The sequence below is a fragment of the Nicotiana tabacum genome, chromosome 17, assembly GCF_000715075.1.
Source record: "Nicotiana tabacum cultivar K326 chromosome 17, ASM71507v2, whole genome shotgun sequence".
Classification (NCBI taxonomy): domain Eukaryota; kingdom Viridiplantae; phylum Streptophyta; class Magnoliopsida; order Solanales; family Solanaceae; genus Nicotiana; species Nicotiana tabacum.
Window position 1 is genome coordinate 107,283,045 of NC_134096.1, and position 10,529 is coordinate 107,293,573.

A 10,529-nucleotide genomic window follows, 5' to 3' on the forward strand; every position below is an offset into this window, starting at 1 on the left:
TTGTTTGAACCTTGGCTTACTCAAACTTGAAGTGATGTAGCCCTTAGGCTTATTAGTTGAGTGAGTGATTGTTTGAACTCGAAGTACAAATAGCCCGTAGGCTTAGTAGTTGAGTGAATGATTCGAACTCGAAGTAATGTAGCCCATAGGCGTAATGGTCGAGTGAGTGCTTGCTCGAACTCGAAATAAAAGTAGCCTGCAGGCTTAGTAGTCGAGTGAATGATTCGAACTCGAAGTAATGCAGCCCGTAGGCGTAATGGTCGAGTGAGTGCTTACTCGAACTTGAAATAAAAGTAGCTTGTAGGTTTAGTAGTCCAGTGAATGATTCGAACTCGAAGTAATGTAGCCCGTAGGCATAATGGTCGAGTGAGTGCTTGCTCGAACTTGAAATAAAAGTAGCCCGTAGGCTTAGTAGTCGAGTGAATGATTCGAACTCGAAGTAATGTAGACCCGTAGGCGTAATGGTCGAGTGAGTGCTTGCTCGAACTCGAAATAAAAGTTGCCCGTAGGCTTAGTAGTCGAGTGAATGATTCGAACGCGAAGTGATGTAGCCTGTAGGCGTAATGGTCGAGTGAGTGCTTGCTCGAACTCGAAATAAAAGTAGCTTGTAGGCTTAGTAGTCGAGCGAATGATTCGAATTCGAAATAATGTAGCTCGTAGGCGTAATAGTCGAGTGAGCGCTTGCTCGAACTCAATCCTGTTTACATAATAAATCTCGAAATAGAGGAATTTTTCTGGGATATAAGATATGGGTAAAGAAGAGAACTTTCTTTGCAAGTCATTATACATGTGTTCATGTTTTGTGTCAGGGCTCAGGCCGATTACACGAGCATGGTTCGTTTTGACCATTTGGCTCTTATAACTTTTTGTATTGGGACCATGTTGTAACGAAATAACTTTCTTGCATCAGAACATGATATATTTGAGGGCTAATGCCCCTCCCCCCAGTATTCGAGGTCGATTGTAAAGAGGCCTCAGATGCTGTCGAATTGTTTCTAAGTTTAGTACGATCACTGGTTTCTAAGTTTAGCGTCGCTCAGCCTCTTCTTTAGGTTTTGAATGATAGTTTTGTTTGTTGATTCGGCCTGTCCGTTCCCACTAGGATGATACGGTGTTGATAATATCCTCTTTATTTTGTGGTATTCGAGGAATTTCGTCACTTTGATGCCGATAAACTGTTTCCCATTGTCATACACTATTTCGGCGGGTATCCCGAATCGACATACGATATGATATCAGATAAAGTCTACAACCTCTTTCTCTCTTACTTTCACGAAAGCCTGTGCTTCAATCCATTTAGAGAAATAGTCAGTCATAAATAAAATAAATTTAGCTTTACCTAGGGTCGATGGCAGAGGGCCGACGATATCCATTCCCCATTTTATGAATGGTCATGGGGATAGGACTGAGTGAAGTTGCTTTCCGGGCTGATGGATCATTGGTGCAAACCTTTGACATTTGTCACATTTTCGAACAAACTCCTTTGCATCTTTGCCCATATCGATCCAATAATACCCTGCCCTGATTATTTTTCGGACTAATGAATCGTCCATGGAGTGATTCCCACAAGTGCCCTCGTGCACCTCACGTAGGATGTAATCGGTGTCTCCTGGACCCAAGCATATTGCCAATGGTCCATCGAATGTCCTTCGATATAGCGTTCCATCTATAATTTATGTGAATCGAGCAGCTTTGGTTCGTAGGGCCCTCAAAAATTTAGGGTCCAATGGGAGCTTTCCATTCTTTAAGTATTCAATATATTTATTTCTCCAATCCCAGGTTAATCTCGTAGAATTTATCTCGGCATGGCCTTCTTCGATCACGGATCTTGAGAGTTGAATGACAGTCCCCGAGCTTATCCTGTCTTCCTCGACCGATGATCCCAAATTTGCAAGTACATCAGCCTCACTGTTTTACTCTCGTGGAACATGCTGTAAAGTCCATTCTTCGAAATGGTGCATAGTGACCTGCAGTTTGTCCAAATACCTTTGCATTCTATCTTCTCGAACTTCGAAGGTTTTGTTTATTTGATTTACCACCAGCAAAGAGTCACACTTGGCTTCGATGACTTCTGCTCCCAAGATTTTAGCTAGCTCGAGACCTGCAATCATGGCCTCATACTCGGTCTCGTTGTTAGTCAATCTAGTAGTTTTGATAGATTGCCTAATAGTGTTACCCGTGGGTGGCTTTAAAACGATGCCTAGCCCGGACCCCTTCACGTTCGAAGCCCCGTCCGTAAAAAAGGTCCATACCCCCGATGACATACCCGATTTTAGTAAGAGTTCTTTTTTGACTTAGGGTACGAGGGTCGGCATGAATTCGGCCACGAAGTCCGCTAATATTTGAGACTTGATGACTGTACGGGGTTGATATTCAATATTGTACCCACTGAGTTCGACGGCCCATTTGGCCAATTAGCCTGACAGTTCGGGTTTGTGCAAAATATTACAAAGCGGGTAAGTGGTTAATACGCATATGGGGTGACATTGAAAGTACGGTCTTAACTTTCTAGAGGCGCTTATCAGTGCAAGTGACAATTTTTCTAGGTGCGGATATCTAGTTTCTACTTCTCCTAAGGTTTGACTTATATAATAAACGAAAAATTGCGTACCTTGCTCTTCTCGAACTAGGATACCGCTTATCGTGATTTTCGATACTGCCAAGTACAAGTAAAGTTTTTTGTCTGTTTTTGGAGTATGAAGCAGTGGTGGGCTCGATAGATATCATTTTAATTCCTCTAATGCTTGTTAGCATTCCGGGGTCCAAGCGAAATCGTTCTTCTTTTTTAGTAGAGAGAAAAAATTGTGACTTCGATCTAACGACCTCGAAATGAATCGGCCTAAGGCTGCAATCCGTCCCGTTAGCCTCTGTACAGCTTTCACACTGTCCACAATGGTGATGTCTTCGATGGCCTTGATTTTATCGGGGTTAATCTCGATCCCCCAATTTGACACCATGAAGCCGAGGAACTTGCCCGAACCGACTCCGAAAGCACATTTATCGGGGTTGAGCTTCATGTTGTATTTCTTTAAAATCTCGAACGTTTCCTGCAAATGGGTCAAATGGTCCTCTGCGCGTAAGGACTTAACTAGCATGCCATCAATATAAACTTCCATTGATTTACCTATTTGTTCCTCGAACATTTTATTTACTAGGTGTTGGTAAGTAGCTCCCTCATTTTTTAGCCCGAAGGGCATCACATTATAACAATATGTTCCATACTTGGTGACAAATGAAGTATTTTCCTGGTCTTTCAGGTTCATTTGGATTTGATTATACCCGGAATAGGCATCGAGAAAAGTAAGGATCTTGTGGCCGGCCGTGGCATCGATCATGCGACAGATGTTGGGCAGCGAAAAGGAATCTTTGGGGCATGCTTTGTTCAAATCCTTATAATCTACACACATTCTAAGTTTATTCCCCTTTTTAGGCACTACAACTACATTGGCTAACCATTCAGGCTATTTCACCTCCCGAATGAACCCTATTTTGAGAAGTTTGGTTACTTCGTCCTTTATGAATGCGTGCTTTACCTCGGACTGTGGTCTTCTCTTTTTCTTTACCAGTCTGAACCTAGGGTCCAAGCTCAGCCGATGTGTCATTATATCCGGTGGGATTCCTGTTGTATCTAAATGGGACCAAGCAAAACAATCCATGTTATCGATAAGAAATTGAATAAGTTTGTTCCTGAGTTCGGGGGTTAATCCCGTTCCCAGGTATACCTTTCGTTCGGCCAAACGCTCGATTAATATGACTTGTTCCAATTCTTCAATCGATGATTGGGTGGCATCGGAATCATCGGGAAGCACGAAGGATCGAGGAATCCTGTGATCATCATCTTCATTGATCTTCTGATTTTCTGGTTGGGTTAAAGCTGGTGTTTGTGATTTCTATTTAGCACTTTGTTCCCCTTTTGAGCTCGATCCCTTTATTGGAGAAGGCGAGGATATCAGGTTCGCTTCCCCGACGGCAAACATTTCTCTTGTGGCCGGTTGCTCCCCGTACACTGTTATGACCCCCTTCGATGTTGGGAATTTAAGAACCTGGTGTAGGGTCGAGGGTACAACTCTCATGTTATGGATCCATGGTCTTCCAAAAAGGGCATTGTACCTCATGTTGCCTTCGATTACGTGGAATTTCATTTACTGGATGGTCCCAGCCACGTTTATCGGCAGAATTATCTCGCCTTTAGTGGTTTCACATGTCATATTGAATCTGTTTAGGACCAGGGTCGCGGGTACGATCTGGTCCTATAGACCGAGTTGTTGTACGACCTTCAACCTAATGATGTTGGCCGAGCTCCCTGGATCAATTAACATACACTTAACTTTAGTTTTATTCATAAGTATGGATATTACCAGTGCATCGTTATGAGGTTGTATCACTCCTTCTACATCTTCATCATTGAAAGACAAAGTTCCTATGGGTGCGTAATCCTAAGTTCGAGATCGCTTTTCTCTCATAATCGATGTCTTAGTGCGTTTAAGCACGGGCCCTTGAGGGGTATCGACACCGCCGATGATCATCTGAATGACGTGCTGTGGTTCTTCTTGTTTGTTCTGCCTGCCGAAATCCCTATTTTTGAAATAGTTCTTCGCCCTGTCGCTTAAAAATTCTCGAAGGCGTCCTTTATTGAATAACCAGGCTACCTCCTCTCTTGGTTGCCTGCAATCTTCTGTTCTGTGGCCATGAGTGCCATGATATTCGCACATTTGATTGGGATTTCTCTGGGCAGGATCGATCTACATGGGTCGAGGCCATTTAGTGTCTTTGATGCGTCCGATAGCCGATACGATGGCGGATACATGAATGCTGAAGTTATACTCCGATAACCGAGGCGTTTCCTTAGATCCGGTAGGCTTGTCGAACCCACTTCTGTTCATCGGTCCCCGAGACCCTTGACCTTGATCACTTCTTTTGTTGATTTGTCCGGGGTTACATCTCGATTCATTGATTCTGTGGTTTCCGTTATACGGTCGATATCGATCCCTGATCGGACCTTGTTCTCGATTGATATCCCTTCGAGCAGCGGGTTCATCCCCCAACTGATCGTCTTCGACTCTTATTTTTGATTGGTACCGATTATGCACATCGGCCCAAGTGATAGATGGGTACTCGATCAGGTTATGCTTCATTCGTCGTGATGCCGTCGAACTTCGTTCGTTCAAACCTTGAGGGAAAGCTTGAACAGCCCAATCGTCTGTGACTAGTGGCAGGTCCATTCGTTCTATTTGAAAACGAGATACAAACTCCCTTAGCATCTCGTTATCTTTTTGTCTAACCTTGAAAAGGTCTGATTTCCTCGTTGCGAACTTTATGGCCCCGACGTGTGCCTTTACAAAAGAATCAGCTAACATGGCAAATGAATCTATCGAATTCGGTGGTAGGTTATGATACCAAATCATTTCTCCCTTCGAGAGGGTCTCTCCAAACTTTTTCAGCAACACAGATTCGATTTCATCGTCCTCCAAATCATTACCCTTGATGGTGCACATGTAAGAGGTTACATGTTCGTTGGGGTCGGTCGTTCCGTTATATTTGGAAATTTCGGGAATACGAAACATTTTGGGGGTTGGTTTTGGAGCCGCGCTCGAGGGGAAAGGCTTTTGCACGAATTTCTTGGAATCCAACCCTTTTATCAGTGGTGGATCCCCCGGGATCTGGTCGACTCTAGAATTATATGTTTCTATTTTTTTATCGTTGGCTTCGACTCGCTTTGTGAGCTCCTCGAGTATTTTAGTGATTTCGGGAGTAGTCCCCGATTCTTGCTCATTTGACCTTATTATGGCTGGCTCTGTTCCGTGGGCAATTTTTCGGGGTGGAATGGGCTCCGGCCTACTTGGTAGCTGGGTTTGGCTCTGCAACTAAGCTATCGCTACCTGTTGGGCTTGTAACATTTCAAAAATCATACGCAAGCTGAAGCCGTTTTCCTCAATGTTATAAGTGTTTCGAGCTGCAGACCGAGTGCCACCATGAATGCTATTTTCAGGTTCAGAATGTATGTTCACCTCAATGGCCATATGCGAATTGATATGTATCGGCACTCTGATCTGAGCTCCAACGGCGTTGACAAGTGGTCTTTCGGTACTGGGTGTCAAGTTATTGTTCTCATCTTGAAGACCAGCTTCGTTGCCGATAGGTAAGGCCATTTGATTGGTAGTTAGTCGTTGCTAATCCGAAATCCGAGATACTTCCGGAAACAAGCACAAAACGGTGTGTTTTTACAGATTCGTGTCAAATAACCACTGTTATCCTTAGTCCCACGGTGGGCGCCAAACTGTTTATCCGAAAAACGGATAGAGTTAAATTTGTACGTAATTCTAAGGATATGTGGTATAGCTTAATACAAATCGTAAGGATAAATAGAAATATCAAATATGGATTGCAAAGAATACAAAGTAAACAAGGTTGTAAAGAAGATGATTTTTAGGACTAAACAAGTTGAATCACTTTATGAAGCTTAAAAGAATAACTCTTCAATATATGAAAATATGGTGCTTGAATTACAATGTAAGCCAAAAGACTTGATCCTTATAGAAATAATAACTATCCCCTTTATAGTAGAAGGATCTTACTTTAGATATAATTAAAAATACACAGTGGGAGACCCATGATAAATAAGCTTTTCCATGATTCCTGCCAGGATTCTCTCCTTTAGTGGGATTGCAACGGCTCTTGTCTATGAGCTCGATATTGACTCGAGTTTTCGGTTTTGACTCGAGCTCTCGATCTTGACTTGAGCTCGATTCTGACTCGGATCCTTGAATTGATTCGGGGTCAGTGTTGGTCGGTCTCTGAATCATAAGCTCGACAACTTTACTTTGAATCATAGTTCGACTTGGATTCGAGCTTGATAATGATATCGAGCTCGACATTGATCGGCCCCTCGGGCTCGAAGCTTGTTTGTACCATCTTCGAAACCCATCTCGAAGTCTTACTTCGATCCATTATGTTTTGACCTCGATCAATCGCATGAAGGCCGAAATCTATTTCGACCGTATGCAGGATTAATGTGGGAATATTGTTTGTTGTGATATGAGTTGTTGGGATTGGCGTTGGATGGTGAACCTAAAAAAAACACAGTTTGGCAGCAAGAATATCATATTCTTGACGATCGCACTCCAATTTTCGACATAACAATTGCTAAAAAACATTTTCCAACTATCCAGATATATCTACTGTCTGAAGAAATTTCAACTTTCTGACTGAATTTATGTGAGATAGTTCAAAACTTCTTCTGGAAAAAAATAGATATTATCCGCAGCGTAGCATTATATAATTATTTACCAAATTACACATCATATAATTATTTACCAAAATATGTAATTTTTCTATGGCATATCTGTTACTCGTTCTGTTTCAATTTATGTGAACATATTTTATTAGGTACAGAGTTAAAAATGAAGTGAAGACTTTTAAAACTTAACCTAACAAATAATAATATTTGCGTGACTATAATTCTTTTTAAATTTATGGTCTTAAACATGTCTTTTATATAATGGCTATTGTAGCTTCTCATTGGAGATAAAATTGGAAGTTTAGGTTAAAGTTTTTCAATATTTAGAAATGAATCATTCTTTTTGAATAAACTAAAAAAAATAGGTTCACATTAATGGGAACAGAGCGACGTTTGGGCGGTGAGGTTCGTGTGGGCAACTTGCAAGGTTAATTGCTATGTCAATTCAATTGAATTACTTAAAGAGGTGAAGATGTTTGTCCTGGGATATCTACAAGTTAAAATTCAGGAGAAATCACTGTGGAGTAAAGCTATAAAATAAACAAGATACCACAAGTGAAAAATCAGTTGGATTTTCCTTGAAATCAGATAAAGTTGAATCAACGTTCAAAGAAGAGCAACTGACAGCAAGGATTTTCGACCTCTTTGGCTTGTTCTCACCAAAATCCCGTCTCCATCTCCCCCATAAATTAGAGTTGTTGAATCCATTAATTAAGGCTAAGAGTCAACTTGTCAATGCCGGCCAAAGGAAAAACCCAAGTCAAGAGAGTTTACCAACTTTAGTTTTAGGCGTACTTATCACACATGTTTTACACTTAATAAAGCAATTTAATTACTGTGGTAACATATTAAAGTAAGAATACATATTACGTCATCATAATGAAGATATTTTGAATTAATTCACTCATTTGGTGTAAATACTCGATTAGATAAAAAAGAAGTTATGGCCGTAGAAGAATCAATCTCTTTTCTTACTTGATTAACTTGGGTTTAGAAACTAGAGTTTTTCTGCTCACGCAAATGTACCTGTACCCAAATATTTAATAATCTCCTATCTTGTAGTGTATGGTTCGCCTCTTCTTAGATGTGAATTTCTTTATCTCGTACCCCTTTTGGTACATTTCTTTAGCTCCTAGCTGTGAACGCTAAATAATTAAAATTATTTGTTTTCTTAGTATTTGAATGTTTATAATTTATCTTTGTTTTAAAAATAAATATAAAAATGAGGTGTTGTTGCTAGCCAGGCTTCAACATAGGAATTTGGTTAGGTTGGTGGGATTTTGTCTCGGCAATTCATCCGGTGACTTCACGGTCGCCAAAGAAGCCCCAAGAAGCATCAAACATTTCCGATGAGATCCATGGAGCAATTCTTAGATAGCAAGCACTGGAGCAGAGAGACTTCTTGTCTATGAATTTGTTCTCAATGCAAGCCTTGACCACTTTTTATTTGGTATGATTGCTTAACTTATATTTTAGGTGATTCGATAGTATAAGTTGTCACGTAGGAGTTGAACACTATCATATAAATCGCCAGGAGTCTAGACTTCGCATAATTTATTATGATCTCAAAGCTAGTAATTAATGTTCTTCTTTCTAGATGCAGAAATGAATCCTAAAATCTCAGATTTTGGCATGGCAAGGCTATTTGCACTGTCTGAAACTTAAGGCAACACACACAAATTTGTTGAGATCTAGTGAGTTTTACATCTCTTATTAGATAGACTGTTATTTTTCATATCGCCAGGAAGAATTCTTTGACTATTTAGCTAACAAGAATATAAACCTCTAGATGAGAACAAACCTTTTCTCGAAATGTTACTAGAATTTTCAGGATGAATTTTGTTATGGTAATTGCTTCAGGAATGGTTACCTCAATTTTGTTGACTACAATTCTAAACACCCCTAAAATTAATACTAATTGTTCCAGATAAATAGCTATATACATTTTTAATACTAATTATTCTAGATAAGTGGTCATATACATTTTCTTTTTCTCAATTTAGGGTGTGTTTGGTATGAAGGAAAACATTTTCCGTATCAAGAGAACGGAAAATATTTTCCAAAACTCTTTTTAATCTTCCCCACTTTATTTTCCATCCCCACCAACCCAACCCCCCACCCACCCCATCCTGGTCTCAACCCCCGCCCTCAACCCCCACCCTAAATAGAAATATTATTGATGATATTTTCTTTTCATATTATAGATAGAGTACTTTCTTCTATTTCAACAAAATAAGTACTTTATTTTCATGTTGTAGAAAGAGTACTTTCTTTTGTAACAAAAAAAAGTATTTTCTTTTTAGTTTTGGAGCACAAATTTTAACGTTATTGTAACACTCCTCAAATCTATAAAAGTTTCAAGACACGTAAAATATAGAATTTAATTTTTTTAATCTTACCTTGAGTGCATAAAAGTTATACTTCTATTACGGATTTAACCCTTGTGATTGACTTTTGAGTTACTTCTCTATTTATAAATAATCGAATATACAATTAGAAAAATATTAATAATGTTAATCTTATTAATTATTACAAGTGGGTATCATTAATTATTAGTTAAGTCAAAAAAAAAATGAGGGGACAAGCCTAAAGCCCATAAAGGGTTGTTGGAAGGCAAAAGGATTTAAAAAAAACCCTTATACGAAAAACAGAACAAGTGTTCTGTTCACTCATGAAACAAAGAACCACGAAACAGAGGCAGCCTTGCTGCTTACTCGCTCAGGCATCGGAAAGTTCTGAATTTTTTTTACAAATCACTAGTTCTTGAACTCGGGTATATAAATTTTCTATTGTCAGTTATCCTACATTAGTAGTAGGTAAGAATTGGATTATTAATTCCCTTCTTTCTTTGTATTAACATTAAGTTTCATGTTTAGATGTGAAACTTTAAAATTAATTAAAGTGCATTGGTTGTTGTAGAATCGATTATTTGATGGGTATAAATTGGATTAGGGCCTACGTATTGGCTCGAGGAGTTTTGAGGTGAGTTGGTATAACCCTTTATTAAAGTGGTTTAACTCGCACAAGCACACATACAAGGTGCTTGATGAATTATTTAAAATAGTTAATATGTACTTAATTGGAGCAAGTGAGTACCTATTAACTTAGTTTTGTTCTAGCTAAAGTTTAGATGAGTTATTCTGATATATGTGCATAAATTTTCAGATTTTTGTGTTATTCTTATATGCTATTTTCATGTTGAAAAATCATGAAAAAGCAAGAATCATTAGAAATACTTTTGAATGTTTATTTCATACTTTTGCCATGCTACATTTAAGGATACCAGTATGAG